The sequence below is a fragment of the Saccopteryx bilineata genome, chromosome 9 (assembly GCF_036850765.1).
Source record: "Saccopteryx bilineata isolate mSacBil1 chromosome 9, mSacBil1_pri_phased_curated, whole genome shotgun sequence".
Classification (NCBI taxonomy): domain Eukaryota; kingdom Metazoa; phylum Chordata; class Mammalia; order Chiroptera; family Emballonuridae; genus Saccopteryx; species Saccopteryx bilineata.
In genome coordinates this window covers 35,219,067-35,236,535 of record NC_089498.1, presented here as the reverse complement: position 1 = coordinate 35,236,535, position 17,469 = coordinate 35,219,067, and the positions used below count along the sequence as shown (strand labels likewise).

Below are 17,469 nucleotides of genomic sequence, written 5' to 3'. Positions count from 1 at the left end.
CCATAATACTCATCAAAAAACTGTAGATACTGCATATTTTCAAAACTATGTTATACACTATTTAACATAAATATATAAATATTAAATATGAGAATAAATATAATAATGCTAGGGGCAACATTTTCAAAATAAAGCAGTAAAACTTATGGCATACATTAAGTTATTCAGAACCTTATGTTTCTAATTTTATCCTTTTAAAGCATTTCCCTCTGATTCTGAGCCCCTGCATTTTACCTGCAGATGGCTCTAGACTATCACCACCAAGTGTATAAAATATGGGACCTGCAACTTATTTCACAGGGGTGATTTTAATTCAACAATCTGAAATTTGAGGTGGTGCCTTAGGAAGGGAAGGAACTTAATATAACCCTGTTTTCCTATAGTCCTTCTACAAGAGCAGGACGTATTAACTCTTCAGCCGTTGGAGATTATTCTAAGTTCTGCTCGATTATCTTCACAGGAGGCTCCTCTTTCCCATCCTCATGTTTGCCATTAGCATCCGGACGGTCATCGTGCTGAAAACTTGAACCTCCCCTGGACTGAGCGATCTAGAAGAGGAGAAAGAGATGGATGTCACATTTCAAAAAGGCAACTCTCCAGATAGAAAGTCTATTTAAATTCTCAGTCAATTCTAATCAGGGTTTAGGCTAACCTGTAAACCCGAGTTTATCTCTAATCCTCCATTCTCAAACCCACTCTTGAACCATTGTTTTCAAGGGTGATTGAAACCTTGAACCTTGAATCAGTTGAACCTTGATTTTGGACCAGAGTCCAAAAATTACTGAATATAGTCAATAATCGGCTTTATAGCAAGGACTTTAGGTGGTTCTGTTCAGGGAGTAACACTATGCAAAAGTGCTGCTTTAGCTCACTCACACCTGGTCCTTCTGTACTACTTAAAATCTGAACATGTAACCACACTACAGACATCACTGACACATCTACATCACAAACCACGAGACCAATGCCTGATCCCTAATCCTATCCCTGGATCGTACGTTGAACCAGACTACCTTGTCTAACCTTGGCTAGTGCTTTGATCTGAGTGTCTGTGATCCCCATAATTCATAACCCCTAAAGTGATAATATTTAAGAGGTGGGGGCGTGTGGTAAGGTCATTGGGTGTAGCGTTCATGAATGAGATTATTGCCCGCCTGAGAGACCCCATGTAGGTGCCCCGTCCCTTCCAGTGTGTAAGGACACGGCGGGAAGGTGGCCATCTGCAGCACAGATGACGGTCCTCAGCAGAGCCCAACTGTGCTGGCACCTGATCTCAGACTTGCAGCCTCCAGAACTGTGAGAAATAAATGTGTGCTGGTTATAAGTCCCCCAGTGTGTGCAATTTTGTCTCAGCAGCCAGAATGGCCTAAGATAGCTAGTTCCCAAGATTTAAATGAAATCTTTGCTTAACCTTGTGCCCAAACCCATCAGTCGAATGTGACAATCGTACCAAGCCATGCTGGAGCTAGTACTTCTCAAACTTTCCTCTTTGTGACAAACTTCCTTGACTGTAAACTTTCAGGGTGAAATGTGTAATTGTGCAGGAGGAGAGCTAGGTGGGCCAGGGGAGATGAAGAACGTACCGATGACATGGCCATAGCCATTTGTTTGAGGGTATATTTGAAGGAGAATATAGGCAGTCATGATGTGTGTCATATTTTTGGATATAGAGACTGTTTTATTGCTGCCGGTAAGTTCCTACTGTTGGGTTTCCTCAGGGATGTAAGGCCCGAGTGAATTCGCAACAGAAAGTCAAAACATAAGAGATGAAAAAAATGGGAAACTTCTACACTTTTCACAAACTCAGCATTTCAAGAAAGCTAATATATGGACCCTGTTAATTTGATTCAAATGATTTCACCCCAATCATGAGATCTGACACCCACACATGCCACCAAGCTGCGTGTGTGTGATGATCAGCCTGTGTCCTGGAGCCAGTCAGAGCCTGGCTGTGTGCCAGGCAGGTTCACTTCACAGTGTGTGGAAGGGAGAGGGGGTCGGGGCGATGGGCGAGGGTCCACCAATTGGATTGCTGGGATTTCCTAAGTAGACAACAAATTATTCCTTCTGTACCAGTGAGCACATAGACCACCTTCCTTCAGACCCACCTTAGTCTCAGAGGCCTCCGAAATGAGGGTGCGATCGCGCCCCCACACCCAGAGCTCTGGATCCAAAGCCTGGATCTGGAAAGAGAAACAACCCCCTGAGAAGATGATGATTCTCCAGGTGGACCCCATCTCACCCCTTGTCCAGCCCCTAATTCTGTCTCAGCCTCAAATCCCAAAGCTGATCCCCAGGATCCCTTCTGTCTCCAATGTGGCCGCCTCTGCCAAGTCCCCACAGCCACCTACCTCCTCACATTCTTCCCGGGAGACCCACGCCTCCAGCCCATGGAGCGGAAGAACTGGAATCACAGTTTGTGGAATGAGAGGTTCTGGGGGCAGTAGAGCTCCCCATAGAGGAAGGGAAGGGTGTCCTGCTTAGGGGCGTGATAATTCTCCTCCATGTCCAGAGCCAGGTAGCTAAGGACAGACATCTGGTAGCCAGTCAGGAACAGGATAGGAAAGACCCTTGGCCGAGACCAGCTGCCCAGGAATGACAGGACCTCCAGGAGCCCTATCCAGTGTCACAGGGTGCCACCCAGTCTTCAAGAAGCCACTGCTGAGCAGGGACCTGAAGGACACCTCTCATACCTGGATGATGAGCATAAAATCCTACAGGGAAGCCGGCCCCTTTCCTTTAACCTGCTGTGTGCGCACGCACCAGTCTCCCCATAGTGCAAGTACCTGTGCTGCTCCCGTGGGCGGCCCTGACTGGTCCTTACTGTATTCACCGCTTTCCTACCAAACTCATACAGGACTTGCTGTGATGGTGCATTAACTGAACAACACTGCTTGAATTCTATTCTTGCCCTCAATTCCTTGGCACTGAGATGCAGTTTATAAGTTTTCATAGAATGAATGAATGAATGAATGCTTTGTCTCATAACAAGTGCAAACCTGATAACCTCACAGACTCAATATAACTTAAGCATCTACAAAATGAAAAGAATTGTACTGAATATTTTAAGAAGCCATTGATCTATTGACAAGTGCTGCCTTCAACAGGGGTCTAGTCTAATGGGATTGGGAAAGGAGAGGTGAGGACATTAGAAATAACAAATTCAAAATAGCACATTGTCATGAAATTTTAATTAGAGTGCTACTGGAATGCAGGGTAGCAAGACCGAGATGGTATCCAAAAATTTTGGTGTATGAATTGATTTTAAGAATAGGTCTTTTATTCAGATACAGATATGTAAAAATACCTAGACAGAAAATACTCTATAAAAACACAGGGAAGGGTGTTTGGAAGAGCCTTGAAACAAAGAATGGAATATTGGTGTGGTAGGCAAGTTTGATGGAGATTCCAGATAGAACAAAATTTAAACTGAAGATCTTGCCTTAATGTAGAACAGAGTTAGTCAATGGAATTGCTGGGAGAGGGGGGAGCCAGTGGGTTGAATTGGTTATCCTGTGGTTTGCAAGGATATTCAGAGAGACTGTAAGAAACTTCCTAAGAAACTTGCCTTGGGAGCATTTTACCATACATAGAAATGTGCTATTTAATGGAGGTCTGAATTGAGGAGGAAGACATTTGGTATTGTTATTGGAGGAGGGACTGAGGGATGAGGGGAGAGAGAGAGGGAGAGAGAGAGGAACTGGAAATGGTGAATCTGAAGCCTATTTGCTTGGGGGCAGGGTGGTGTCATTTCTTTACAAGGCTTTTATGGTTTCTTTTGCTTTCTTTAACCTTTTTAAAAATGTTCATAATAGAGAGGAAGGAAGAGAGAGAGTGGGAGACAGAGAGAGAAAGAACATATATCTATTCCTGTATGTGCCCTGACTGGGGATCGAACCAGCAACCTCTGCCATTCCAGACAATGTTCTGACCAACCGAGCTATCAGTCCAGGGCCTGCTTTGTTCAGTCTTTTACCTGACATTTGGGATGCTGGCTTCTGCAAAGAATACAATAAAAAAACATTACAGTTTTTTACTACAATCCTACTGGTTTTGTACACAGAGTGAACAATACAAATAGGTTTAAAAAAGATGAAAGTCAGAGACCCACTCCCCTCCCTCCATACTCCTAGGGTTTGAATATTGACTGATGGGATTAAGCATAATACTCACAGGGCCAGGAAGAAATGAATTTGCTGGTACTGCCAGGAGTGGAGGCCCGTGTGGCTGAAATAAGCTACCACCATGGACAGCAGATACTGAGGGAAAGAGGGAAATACATACATAAAAGAGGGCTCACACCGTGAAAGAGGAAGTGCAGTGGGATAAGGGAGAGGCTGATGCTCCCAGGATGGCAAGTGCTGAGGGTTCAGGGCAGGTGTTAGGACCGCCGACATCTGGAGGGTCTTTGATAACCTGGAGCAAAGGGGAGTTCCCAAGAGCTGCGAGGAGACCTGATGTGCTGACAACCATGGAGGCAAGCCTTGGGCCCAGATCCCAGAGGAGCCAGGCTAGCGGCAGGGCCCCCCATCCACACTGTAAGAACCCCCTTGGTCCCTGAGGGGAAGTGGTGACAAGGCATCAGGTCAGAGAGAGAACTCTGGGCCCGGAAGGCTCTCTGTGCCCGAGGACAGATGGTAGAACAGGGATACACCCTACCTTGTCAGAGATCATCAGATTTTTGTCCCAGGCCAGGAATTTTTTAATGACAGGATCCTCTATGAAAAGAGGGCTTATGTTTGACCAAAACAGGGTTGTCATGGGAGTGTTTTAGGCAAAGAGGGAACCATGTCCCGCTTGGGGAAGTTTCAGGATTGTGACCGAGGGGGAGGCCAATATGAAGGGGGACAGAGGAGATTGTGCCCTGAGCCAGGGAGTAGTGGTGACCACCACCCCCATTTACCCAGTCTGGGGTGACTGAGTGAGGTGCTCCCTCATCGTGCATGAATGTACCCATGCTGATGCCACAGCACTCAGCCATTGTCTCAATTGACAGTCACATCAGGCTGGGAAAATGGCCTTTTCATCCTTCATAAGATGAACGTATTTAGATTCTCAAGGCCAGTCTCAGAGGTACAATTGAAACCGAGCTTTCTGATCCCAAGTGCAGACCCTTTTCCAGTCTAGCTCAACCCTGTATCATTTGTAAATGTTCCTGATGATTGATCAATACAGAGTTCTCCTAGGATAGAGAGCTTACCAACTAGCAGAGCAATCCTTTTCTATTGGAAAAGAGTAGTTACATGAATATGTTTTTAAAGGATAGATTGGAGGGTGCTCTCCAGGGTCCCCTCCTACCGAGCAGCCTGGTGAAGGCCTTATGGTGCTCGGGTAGCACTGAAGACCGCCTGTGCCTCTTCAGCTTCATCTTGAGCCCACACAGAGTGTCCACGACCCAGACGTCCTGAGCCCCAGGGGCAGACTCCTCTCTCTCCTCCTCTGCTGACCCCTCCCTCTTCCTCTTTCTGTCAGCTGACTGAGGCTGGGGGCTGGAATCTATACGGGGGGCTGAGGAAAGAAACCAGGCTACAATATAAAGTCTTTGCCTTTGGAATTCAGCTACTGGTCCACTAAACCCATCCCCACTGCATCCCACCTATTTCTCTCCCCACCCCCAGTGATCAAACCTGTCCATCCTTTCCAGTGTCACAGACAACTGGCCTTCTCCCCAGCCGTCTCTCCATCTTTCCCCTTCGGTGGAGTCCACTTGCCCCCTCCCATTCATCCTGCCATTGTTCTACGTCTCTGTCCTCAAACTCTCCCTTGTTAGAGATCATTTCCTCATTGTGGGGGGAATCAAAGGAACTCTCCACTGTCTCCTCCCTTCCCATCTCTCATGCTGGGCTCTCATCTCCTAACCCTCCTTCCTTGCTTCCCAGGCTTTTCCTTCAAGGTGATATCCTTGTCCCCAGCTCCTGCAATCTCCTCTTACCCCTGGTTTTCTGAATCTCTCCTTTCTTTCACACACACTCCCTAACAGGCTCCCTTCCTCCTCACTGGTCAGCCCTCCAATCCTTTCTGTCCCGTTTCCCCACCTGACTGTCCTGGCACAACTTCACCCACTCTCACCTCCAGGGGGTACCCTGAGGATCTAGGCTGGGGGTTCTGGCTCTCAGACTGGAAACTTGGTTCAAAACTGGCCATGGTTGCTCCCTCTTTCCTTTTGGAAATCCTAGACTGTTATGTTTACACTCTGCTGGGTTTTATGTGAACACACCATTCTCCCAACTGATCCATAGCTTAGAATGGAGAAAACCTCCAGTAAGATGCTGTTGGCACATCTCTGCTGCCACGGACCATGGAATCTGGTCCTTCCAATCAGGAAGGTCGGAGGCCTCTGATGTCATTCTAACCGGGCAACCAGTTTGAAGGATGCAAACACACATCACTGCTGTGTGTGCACTTGTTCTGGAGCTTGGGGGCAAACACGATATCCTACTACTGACCCCACAACCTCTGACCAGCTTCCAAAACTATCCTCCTGTGTCAGCATCAGTTCTTACCCCTCCCCCGGGGATGCTGCTTTCTCTCCATTCTGAGCTGGAAATATGTTGGGCTCTTCCTTTCCCATTCCTATTCCAGAGCACAGTCTGGTGGAAGAGGGAGGGGATAGGGACATTTAGGGAAAACAAACATTCCAAAGCCTTATGAAATTGAGATCAGTATGTAAAAATAGATCCTAGGACTTTCCAAATTAAAAAATTACTTTAAAACAATTCATTTGGCAAGCTTGATGGTTGCAGACACAATGTACAGGGTTCTGTAACGGGGGTGGAGGGCACGCATCTTTTACCCTCAGGCAAATTTTAGTCCAAGAGACATCTTGAGAACCTAAAATCCTAGAAAACAGTACGTTTGCTCACATACTTTGGATGGTGTCTACAATTTGGAGGATTCTATGGACCACCCAAAGCCCCATCCTCAGTGTAGAAAAAAGGAAAAAACACCTCCAGTCTTCATATCAGTGTTCAGCCTGTGTGTTTTCTTCTTGACCCAGAAGTTTCACTACCACTCATGTATCCTGTGAATAAAATGTCACACTCACAAAAAGAATGAGTGGAAAACCTGCAAGACAGAACATGATGCTCTCTGTGACGGTGCGGAGTGCAGATGCAGAAAAGACACTAACCAACCAGCTCGGTGTCCTGCAGGATCAGGGACAGTTCTTCTGAACTGCCTGCCTGCCTGTCTTATACCATCGCTAGTCACCTGGGTATTGAATCTTTTCCTTCTTTCCTCCCTCTCTTTCTCCATCCTTCCCTCCCTTCCTCCCTCCCTCCCTTCCTTCTTTCCTTCCTTTTTTCCTTGGATTTTCACTTATTGTGGTAAAATAATATAAAAAAAATCTAGGATTTAAAACACACTTAAGGGTAAAGTCAGTGGCACTGAGCACATTCACATTCACATTGTTGTGCTACAGTCACCACCGTCCATCTCTGGAACATTTTATCTTCCCAAACTGAGTCTGCCTCTATTAACTACTAACTCCCCACCCTCTCCCCCAGCCCCTGGCAGCCACCATTGTACTTTCTGCCCCTATGACAGCCCCTATATAAGTGAAATGATATTGTATTTGTCCATTTATTTCTGGCTCACTCATCAGCACGATATCCTTAAAGTTTCTCCATGTTGTATCATGTGTCAGAATTTCTTTCATTTTTAAAGCTGCATAATATCCATTATATAGGGTGCATTTTGTTACCCAAGGATCAGCTGATGGACAGTTGGGTTATTTCTACCTCTTGGCTCTGAGTCTTGTTTTTAATTCTCTGTGTGAATTTTGATGAGATATTCAGTTCAGGACATACCCAAACTTTTATTTTTTAATTTTGATCACATGTTTTCAATCTTGCTGTACCAAGCATGAGTAAAGTCAGATCAGTTTATTCAGAAAACAGTCCAGGGGGTCCTCATGTTACAACACAGTTCTGTTTCTACAACAATGACGTAACCCGAATGTTGTGTAAGCGGAAACACACCGTAGCCTACGTCACTTAACCTATCCTAACAGAGTTATAAAAACGTAATCTAGAACATAAAAACACAACTAAGTCACATAAAAAAAGAAAATGACATAAATAGATTGTACTGTTGTACACTGTATTGTAGTAACAGAAAAATGCCAAAAGTTGTGTGTAAAAAAATTCCTTGCCTTTATTTCTGTGGTTGGCTTGCACACAGGAAGGGGCATTGTGAGGTGGGAGAGAGTGACCTATTGGGAGGAGGGAGCTGGAGAGACAGGGAACCTGCAGAAGGTGCTGGAGATACTGGGTCAGGTGAATCAGGATTGCCTAAGGAACATGCAGGACACACTGGAGATGATTCTACGTGTACAACAGGCATTCTGTCCCGAGACTCAGCTGGTGTAGAGGGTGCAGGATCTGTTGCAGGCCTCTCTGCCTCTTAAAGAATTGTTTCAGGCTAGTCCGGAAGGTTGATGACATCTTCTCTTCCAAAATCTGCCTATAGCATTGTGAAGTTCCAAACAGCTCTGTTAGCCATTCTGAATCTGTCATCGCTGAGGTCCTCAGCCTGAAACTTCGTCAACCCATCCTCCACATAGGAAAACCTTTTGGCAAATCCTTGCTAGTAAATCTCTTGGGTGCTGGGGTTTCTCTCTCTTCCTCTTCAATCCATTGCTTCTCCAGCTGAATGAGGTCCTCAGCAGACAGCTCCTCTCTGTGTGATTCCAGTAGCTCTGCACTGGCACATAGGAGAAGCAGTCCATTAACAACTAAAGTGACGCAACTATGAGTGATGCTTCTCCTCTCTCTCTTCTTGTGTATCTGTCTCTCTCTCAAAAAAAACTTTTATAAAATAATTTACATTTCCACCAGCAGTGTGTGAGGGCACTGCTGGTGGGAATGTAAATTAGTACAGCCCTTATGGGAGAATGTATGGTGGTTCCTCAAAGAATTAAGAATAGAAATACCTTATGACCCAGCAATCCCTCTACTTGGTATGTACCCCAAAACTCAAAAACATTGGTATGTAAAGACACATGCACCCCCATGTTTATAACAGCATTATTCACAGTGACCAAGACAAGGAAACAGCTAAAGTGCCCCTCAGTGAAGGACTGGATAAAGAAGATGTGGTGTATATGTACAATGGAATGACTACATAGGATCATTTACGACAACATGGATGGACCTTGAGAACATTATACTGACTGAAATAAATCAGAAAAATCTAAAAACTGTATGATTTCACATATAGGTGGGATAGAAAGCTGAGACTCATAGACATAGACAAGAGTGCAGTGGTTGGCCCTGGCCAGTTGGCTCAGCGGTAGAGCGTCGGCCTGGCATGCGGGGGACCCGGGTTCGATTCCCGGCCAGGGCACATAGGAGAAGCGCCCATTTGCTTCTCCACCCCCCCTCCTTCCTCTCTGTCTCTCTCTTCCCCTCCCGCAGCCGAGGCTCCATTGGAGCAAAGATGGCCCGGGCGCTGGGGATGGCTCCTTGGCCTCTGCCCCAGGCGCTAGAGTGGCTCTGGTCGCGGCAGAGCAACGCCCCAGAGGGGCAGAGCATCGCCCCCTAGTGGGCAGAGCGTCGCCCCTGGTGGGCGTGCCGGGTGGATCCCGGTGGGGCACATGCGGAGTCTGTCTGACTATCTCTCCCCGTTTCCAGCTTCAGAAAAATACAAAAAAAAAAAAAAATAGTGCAGTGGTTACCAGGGGGACGGTGATCTCGGGGGTTGGGTTGGGGGAAGGGTATAAAAAGGAACAAATATAAGGTGAAGGAAGGTGATTTGGCTTTAGGTGATGGATACACAACATAATTGACTGTTGAAATGATAAAGTGATGTTTGCCTGAAATCTATGTATACTTATTGATCAATGTCACCCTGTTAAAATTTTTATAAATAAAACAATTTTATAAAATAAATCTTTTGTTTTTATGTTAATTATTCCTTGATAAAGCTGTAAATATAAAGAATGTGTTCCCGTGAGGTGCAGGGACTCGGTGTCTCCTTTGTTTGCACTCAGGGATTTCCGAGTTGGCTGAGGTCTCGGGACCAGGCGCACTGCCCGGGGTTCCTCCACAGCTTCCAAGGCCAGGCTATCCTAGGAACCCCTCCAGTGGGGAGGGCGCTGCCACATGATGACAGGTGTCTCACCTTGTTATAAGGTCAATCCTTAGAAAGAAAGATTGAGTTTGAGGAGACTGATTTACAAATCTTGAAGACAAGTGTCAGTTATGCTAATAGAGTTGATGCATTAGAGAGAAGACACAAGCAGGGAAAACACAGGAAACTAATGAGACAAGTAAGGGCAGGAAAGGCTTCTTCAAGGTCAATGTCAAAAGGGATGAAAAGTAGGAAGAGAAAGCAGAAGGATTTGAACACACACAAAAATAAATGTGCACATGGCATATAATTAAAGTTAGGAAATTATGTTAGAAAAGTAGAAGGCAAATTGGGGAAAATATTTGCATTTTCTACTCATTAAAAAAGAGAAAGTTTTTTTATATTCTAAATACCTGAATGAAGCCGCAATAAGTGTGGACATCTGTTGCTTCTGGCCGAGAAATTATCACTGGGTCCAGATTTCCGTCCCAGCTCAAACAAGCTTTCAAAATGTGCGACATTCATGAAAATACAGTTTTTAGCCATTTGGAGAGAGAGTGAGCCCTGAGAGGGTCCAGCTCACTGCCCAGACACAGTCCCGGCCTCAGAACCGGGAGGAGGCTCTGGGGGAGCTCAGCATGTATCTGAGCTGAAGGGACAGCGTTGGCATTGAGGGCACATGGCAGCTGGCGTTTGAGGGCAGACAACTAGAGAGGAGTAGGGTGCAGAGGGCACCCCAGGATTCTGCTGAGTACCGGTCAGTGCACATGGTGGAGGTGAGAACTGGAGGCCAGGACCCAGGCTGATGGGCGCTTTGCTCATCTTCACCGCAAGGCTTCCTTCTACGGTGCTGGGCGCAGCTCCCATCCTTTACGTGGTGAAAATGGAAAAGATAATCTGGAATGCAACCTGCAGGTTTCCTGGCTCAGGCCCGAGATGGGGTCACTGTCACTCACATTCCAGCCTTGCATCAGTGAGAATTCAGGCACAGGCCATGCTCAGTAGCAGCGGGAGCTGGAGAAGACTGTTCCTGGGGAAGCAGCCACTTCCAAGAGTAGCTCTGGAGAAGCACAGGTTTTGTGCAGGATGAGTTTAATGCTGAGGGTCGTGCTCAAGGCAGATAATGTCCCTGTTTCTGTCACCAGGGACTTTAGCCTAGGCACTAAGCACCTAGCTCTGGGCTGTAACTACCTGTTTGTCATGGAGATACAAGAGGTTTTTATTTTCTTTGGGGGAAAGGCAATAATGGCCGCCCAGACCAGCAGGTGAATTTAGTTTACTATGAAAGAACGTGCAGCGAATGGTGCTGCCCTTTCACAGGAGACAGTTATTGTTTAACATGGGAGCGCGTCTGTAATCATTGCTCCTGCTGAGCTAGATGGAAAGATGAGGTTCATTTCCATCTTTGCAATTTCCTTAGTGTTTCACCTGCCGTGGCCACACAGTCTGGTTTCACGGTTCTTCAACAACCAACTAAACTGTTCTCTTGATTTCTACATGTGTAGATATAATTTTCGTGTTTGGCAGGAGATTTTATTTTTAACCCCCCTTTCCCCACCCTCTCCCCCAACTTTTAAGAAACAATTGGCCCCAAATGCGGTTGTATTATTATTTCACCAAGCAGAGTTGTTAATCATTGTCCTTGGGATCCCGTTTTTGAAAAATGGCCATTTTACCCAATATAAACACAGTCCTCTTGGGATGTGAGATGCCAAATACCAGTTTTCTTTTTTCACTTTGTAGTTTCTAATTTTTTTTTAAAATAGTTTTTATGCATCTTGTGTGTAATGTAGCAAATTTTTATGTGTCTGTGATCTTTTCCTTCCTTGGAGACACCATCTGCACAGTCGGAATTTCATGTCAGCACTGGGCTTTCCTGATTCGTAGTGATTCAGTGAAGCTTCTCCCAGTATTTCAGTTAAGTGGACATGATATAACCGTCCTGTCCCTTCGCATGGTTGTGGGGGAATCTGGTTTCTAAAAGGAAAGGTCCCGGAGCAAGGAAAAGACCAGGATTACAGGACGCAATCACACAGGGACACCTTTTTTTGGATCCCTAACAAGGGTGAAAACGTATGGGAACTGGAGTGTGTGGTGTGGGTGGGGAGTCCTCTCTGCTCAGCTTCTCTCAAAGGCTGGATGAGGTGGAGGCTATTCAGATGTCTACTAACCTGGTAAGTGTCCATCTTCTTTCCAGGACCCTACACGTGGACTTTCTCGTCCTCTTGCGCATGTGCATCACCGGCTGGGTGCGTGTTTGCGCACGCGTGTTTGATGTGGGTGTCCAAGTCGCTGCTGTCCGTTATTCCCACATTTGGTTTCCGTTGAGCGAGGAGGTCAGGGTGAGCCGGGCTAGACACTGCTTCGTTGGTTCCCCACCCAGAGGGTGCGGGGCTGTGCGGACAAGGATGCGCGCGGACCGGCGGAGTTTCCAGCAGCGACTCGCGACTGCGACATCCTGATCTGCGTGCAAGGCCGGTGGGGAGGCGGCGTGGGTGCAGGGTCCTGCCTCGGCCTCCTGCCCGCATCGCAGAGGCCCGCAAGCAAGAGGCGCGCGGCACAGTGAGTCCCGGCGGGACAGGGTCTCCAGTGCGCAGTGTTGGGAGGCGCAGAGGCGAGAACCCCGGAGCGAAGCGCAGGAGGAGCATCCAAGTCCCTGAGCCTCGGGAGCCCCAGTGATGATCCGCGAGTCCGAAGGGGTGGGTCTGCGTGTGCGGCGCACGGTTGATTCTGCATCTTCCTGCGGGCGGTGAGCAGGGCCCGGGACTCGCCCCGGGCGGAGGACAGGAGAGTCCGTGAGAGGGAGCTTTCGACCGCTTCCCAGAGATCCCCGCATCTGCCGGGGAGGTCAGGGGCAGGCTGCCCCGGGATGGGCGATACCCTGGGACCTTGATTTCTGAGTCTCCTGGCGGGGCTGAAGATGCATGTCCCCTCCTCCCTGGGCACCCCAACACCTCTTTCGCCCTCGCCAGATCCAAACGAGACTGTAAGCCGGAAGGACCCTTGTTTTCTGATCGGGGTGTATGTATTTGGATTCCCGTTGGTTCTGCCGTGTTGATGATCCCGTGCTCACGATTAGGACCTCGGAGGTTCCAACCAGGAGCTTCAAGTGGACACTCCATTTACTGCACCACCACCAGACAGGTTGTATTACCTTTTTCTTCATAAAGCTTAAGCAGTGCTAAGCAACTTTAGTCAGATAAACAAAACTATGTCTTGATGCATATTTATCCCACTTTTGATGCTCATATTCTGCGTTTCTGTGGGCTCTTTGAATTTTAGCGATTGAGAGAAACAGGAAGAACATATGGAGAAACTTTGCCTGCGGCATGGGGGGTACGATGTGAGGGATTGGGGGTGTTGTAATGAACTGGACATTTGAAAGCATGTTAACACAATACATTTTAAAACTTTTTTTAAAGTAGAAAAGAACAACAACGAAAGAAAATATGTAGACAGATTGACAGGATTTTTTTTTCACCTTTTATTTAATGTCAGCCGATTATTTTAAGTGGAGTCAGTGTCCATATTCATCAATGAGAGTAACTGATCTAGTTACCTCTGATTGTTTTGGAGTTACAGTGGTTCAGGTGTGTGTTTGTCCTCTATCACCCTATCAGCCCCTTCTGAGTGAGTGTTCACAGGGTGTCGTTTTGTTGAGCTTTCTGTGGTGGTTCTTGTGCCGACGGTTTGGGCCTCAACAAGCCAGGTTACTCATGACCTCAGTGACTTGTTTCTTCTCCCCCAGGTCCACTGTGAGCAATCGCTACACTTTTCCAAGAGCAGCGGAAAATGCAGAATGCCAGGTGAGCTTTCCCACTCTGCTTTGTGATGCCTTTGAGGAGGTTTAGAAACACACATGCTTAAAAATGGGATAGTAGAAACAGATAAAAGACATCATTTAAATATAGTTATTAGTGTGTCACATCAACACCAAGTATCTTTGTCAAATTCACATGTATAGGTAGTACGACACTTTGGGGTTTTTGAAGATGAGCTGCCAATGTGACCAGTGTCCTTGGCAGCCATAGAAAAAGGAAAATACCATCCATTACGTTCTATAGGTTATAAGAAGAGGAACCGTTTTTATTTGTGGGTTGTAATGATTTCCTAGGACTTGGAAATTTTTCTCTGATAAAGTTGATACATATGGCTAGCTTTCGTAATGACAACCAGTGAATGATTGCGATACATGGCTTATACTCACTTTTTTTTTTTAAGTGTAAGAGACAGACGAGGACAGACAGGCAGGAAGGGAGAGAGATGAGAAGAAGCATCAACTCATATTTGTGGCACTTTAGTTGTTCATTGACTGCTTTCTCATTCGTGCTATGACCAGGGGGCTCCAGCTGAGCCAGTAACCCCTTACTCAAGTCAGCGACCTTGAGCTGAAGACAGAGACCCTGGGGTTCATGCCAGCTTCCTCTGGGCTCAAGCCAGCAACCATGGGGCCAAGGCTATGATCCCACACTTAAGCTGGCCACCTAACAGTTTTGAACCTGGGACCTCAGCATCCCATGCTGATACTCCCATCTACTTGGCCACTAACTGGTCAGGCTGTACTCGCTTTTGTAAGCAGACGTCCTCCTGCTCAAGAAGAACTTGGTGCTTAATATATTTCTAGGCATCAAAATATGTGATCCAAATAGACACGTTTCCATCTTTACTTTTTAATTTAGGGATAAAAGTGAAGTCATTGGGCACTGACCTGCTCATCTCAGATATTTCCGTTAGTCTATTTATTTGGTTTCCCAGAAAACAATACAAAAAAATATTCTCTAGTCAATATGTCCTCACTTCCCACTTTCTCATTTAATTCTCAGTGTCTTGCCTTTGTCCTCACCACTTTGCTGCATCTGTTGGTAAAGATTAGCTGTGGCGAAATTATAGTCAAATCCAGCGAACATTTTCCAGTCCTTTTCCTCCCATTACCATTCATCTGCTTTTGACATGTTACCTCCAAACTGATACTATTCTCCCTTTACTTGGCTTAAAAATATTACCTGTAGGAATTTCTGTATGTATCTTTGAAAAATAAGGAATATTTCAAAAAGTAAGTGGGGATACCTCACAATATCATTTTTATATAAATAATATCTGTTATTCAAAGTTTCTCAGTTTTACTTCTTTTCTTTTTTCTTCTTTTTTTATTCAGTGAGTGAGGAGGGAAGGCAGAGAGACAGACTCCTGCATGTGCCCCGACCAGGATCCACCTGGCAAGCCCAGTAGGAGGCGATGCTCTGCCCATCTGGGGCGTTCCTTCATTTCTCAGCAACCAGCTCTTCTTAGCGCCTGAGGCGGCCATGGGGCCATCCTCAGCACCTGGGGCCAATTTGCTCCAATCAAGCCATGGCTGGGGGAGGGGAAGAAAGAGACAGAGAGAGAAGTGAGAGGTGAAGGGGTGGAGAAACAGATGGGCACTTCTCCTGTGTGCCCTGGTCAGGAATAGAACCTGAGACATCCACACGCCAAGTCAACGTTCTACCACTAAGCCAACAGGCCAAGGCCTCTCAGTTTTCTTTCCTTCCTCTCTACTTCTCTTTCTCCTGTACCTCTCATTAATCTGTCTTTTTCTGTTGCTTTGTGATTTCTTGACTGTAATGTCTAACAAATGTGTTCTGTTGTAGAGTATGGCATTTGTGAAAACTTGTGAAAGCTGGAGCTCACAGGTGTGTCTTATCAAAACATCTATGCAAACTACGTTAATCTGATATTATCCGTCATTAACTTTGTTCCAAGAACAGACACTGTGACCATCAATGATGGATAATAAATACATTGCAGGTCAGCGTGAGGCATTTCTGTCATGTTTGTGATGTGTAGATAGCGTGATGCTATAGAGCTCTTAAAGCCACAGTACAAGTTTCCCTCATGTTCTTGGCATTTGTCACTATTTATATATTTATATTTATAAAAGAGAAATTATTTGACTTATATTGACCAGCCGAAATACCTATGTTTTATCGTGGGTTGTAAAGGTTTCATTGACTATCTCACTGTAATTGTGACTAGCCTTCCTAATGACAACTTCAAAGCCATCACCACTTGTGTCGTGAGCCTCCTGTAAGCCAGGGGTACACTACGAGGGAGCCATCAGTGCATATAACTTTGCTGTGACTAAAACATTGTTGTCCCATAGATATATTGTTTTCATTGCTTGATTCTGGTATAAAACAAGGACCACCTGCAAAAATGATTCTCTCACTCTTCAAATAAGTCTCCCCAAATATCTCCCGATCATCTATTGGGGTTGCACAGTAGAGTGTGCAGTGATATCTCTGGCCAAGATTCCTTAGTTCCCTTTTACCTGTTGTCTTGTAGCCTTCAGTAGTGTTCCACTGTGTAACCGTGCCACAGCTTTTTATCCACTCATCTGCTGATGGGCACTGGGGCTGCTTCCACATCTGGGCTATTGTAAATAATGCTGCAATGAAGAGAGGGGTGTATGTAGTCTTTTGAATGAGTGTTTTGGCTCCCTTTGGATATATTCCCAGAAGTGGATATGCTGAGTCATAAGTCTGCTATTTTTATTGTTTTGAGGTAACTCCACACTACTTTCCACAGTGGCTGTAGCAGTCTGCATTCCCACTGACAGTGCATAAGGGTTCCCTTTTCTCCCCACCCTCACCAGCACTTGTGCTTTATTGATTTCTTGATGATAGGCATTCTGAGAGGTGTGAGGTAACATGTCATTGTGCTTTTAATTTGCATTTCTCAGATGATTAAGGACACAGCATCTTTTTTTTTTTTTTGGTGGACTGGATCTACTCTATCATGCAGCTGCATATCATGACCGAGTTACTTCTTCTTTTTCAATTCGGATGTCTTTTATTTCTTCTCCTTGTCTAATTGCTGTGGGACTTCCACTCTATATTGAATAAAGATGGTGATAGCAGACATCCAAGTCATTGATATGATGTTGGCTGTGGGTTTGTCATAAATGCTCGTTATTATATTGTGGTATGATCCGTCAATTCCTACTTTGTTGAAAGTTTTTAATATAAATGGGCGCTAGATTTTATTACTTTTTTGGCATCTTTTCATGTGATCATGAGATTTTATTCTTCATTTTGTTTACGCTGTATATCACATTTATTGATATATTGATTCACAATGTACCAACCTTGCAACCCTGGAATAAATCCCACCTAATCATGGTATATGACCTTAATGTGTTTGCTAATATTTTGTTGAGGATATTATCATCTATGTTCATCAGGGATATTGCCCAATAATTTATTTTTTTATTTGTAGTGTATTTACCTTGTTTTAGAACTTGAATAATGCTGGTCTCATAAAATGAGGCTGTGAGTCTTCCTTGCTTGATTCGTACTTGGAATAGTTTGAGAAGGGTAGGTTTTAATTCTTCGTAAGGAATACATTTTCTTTACAAAATAT

The 17,469-nt window shown here is 45.5% G+C and overlaps 1 pseudogene; it reads right to left on the bottom strand.

Moving 5' to 3' along the window:
* Window positions 1–428: 428 nt before the first annotated feature.
* On the bottom strand, window positions 429–6,144 carry LOC136313597 (speedy protein E4-like; annotated as a pseudogene).
* Between the last annotated feature and the right edge of the window lie 11,325 nt (window positions 6,145–17,469).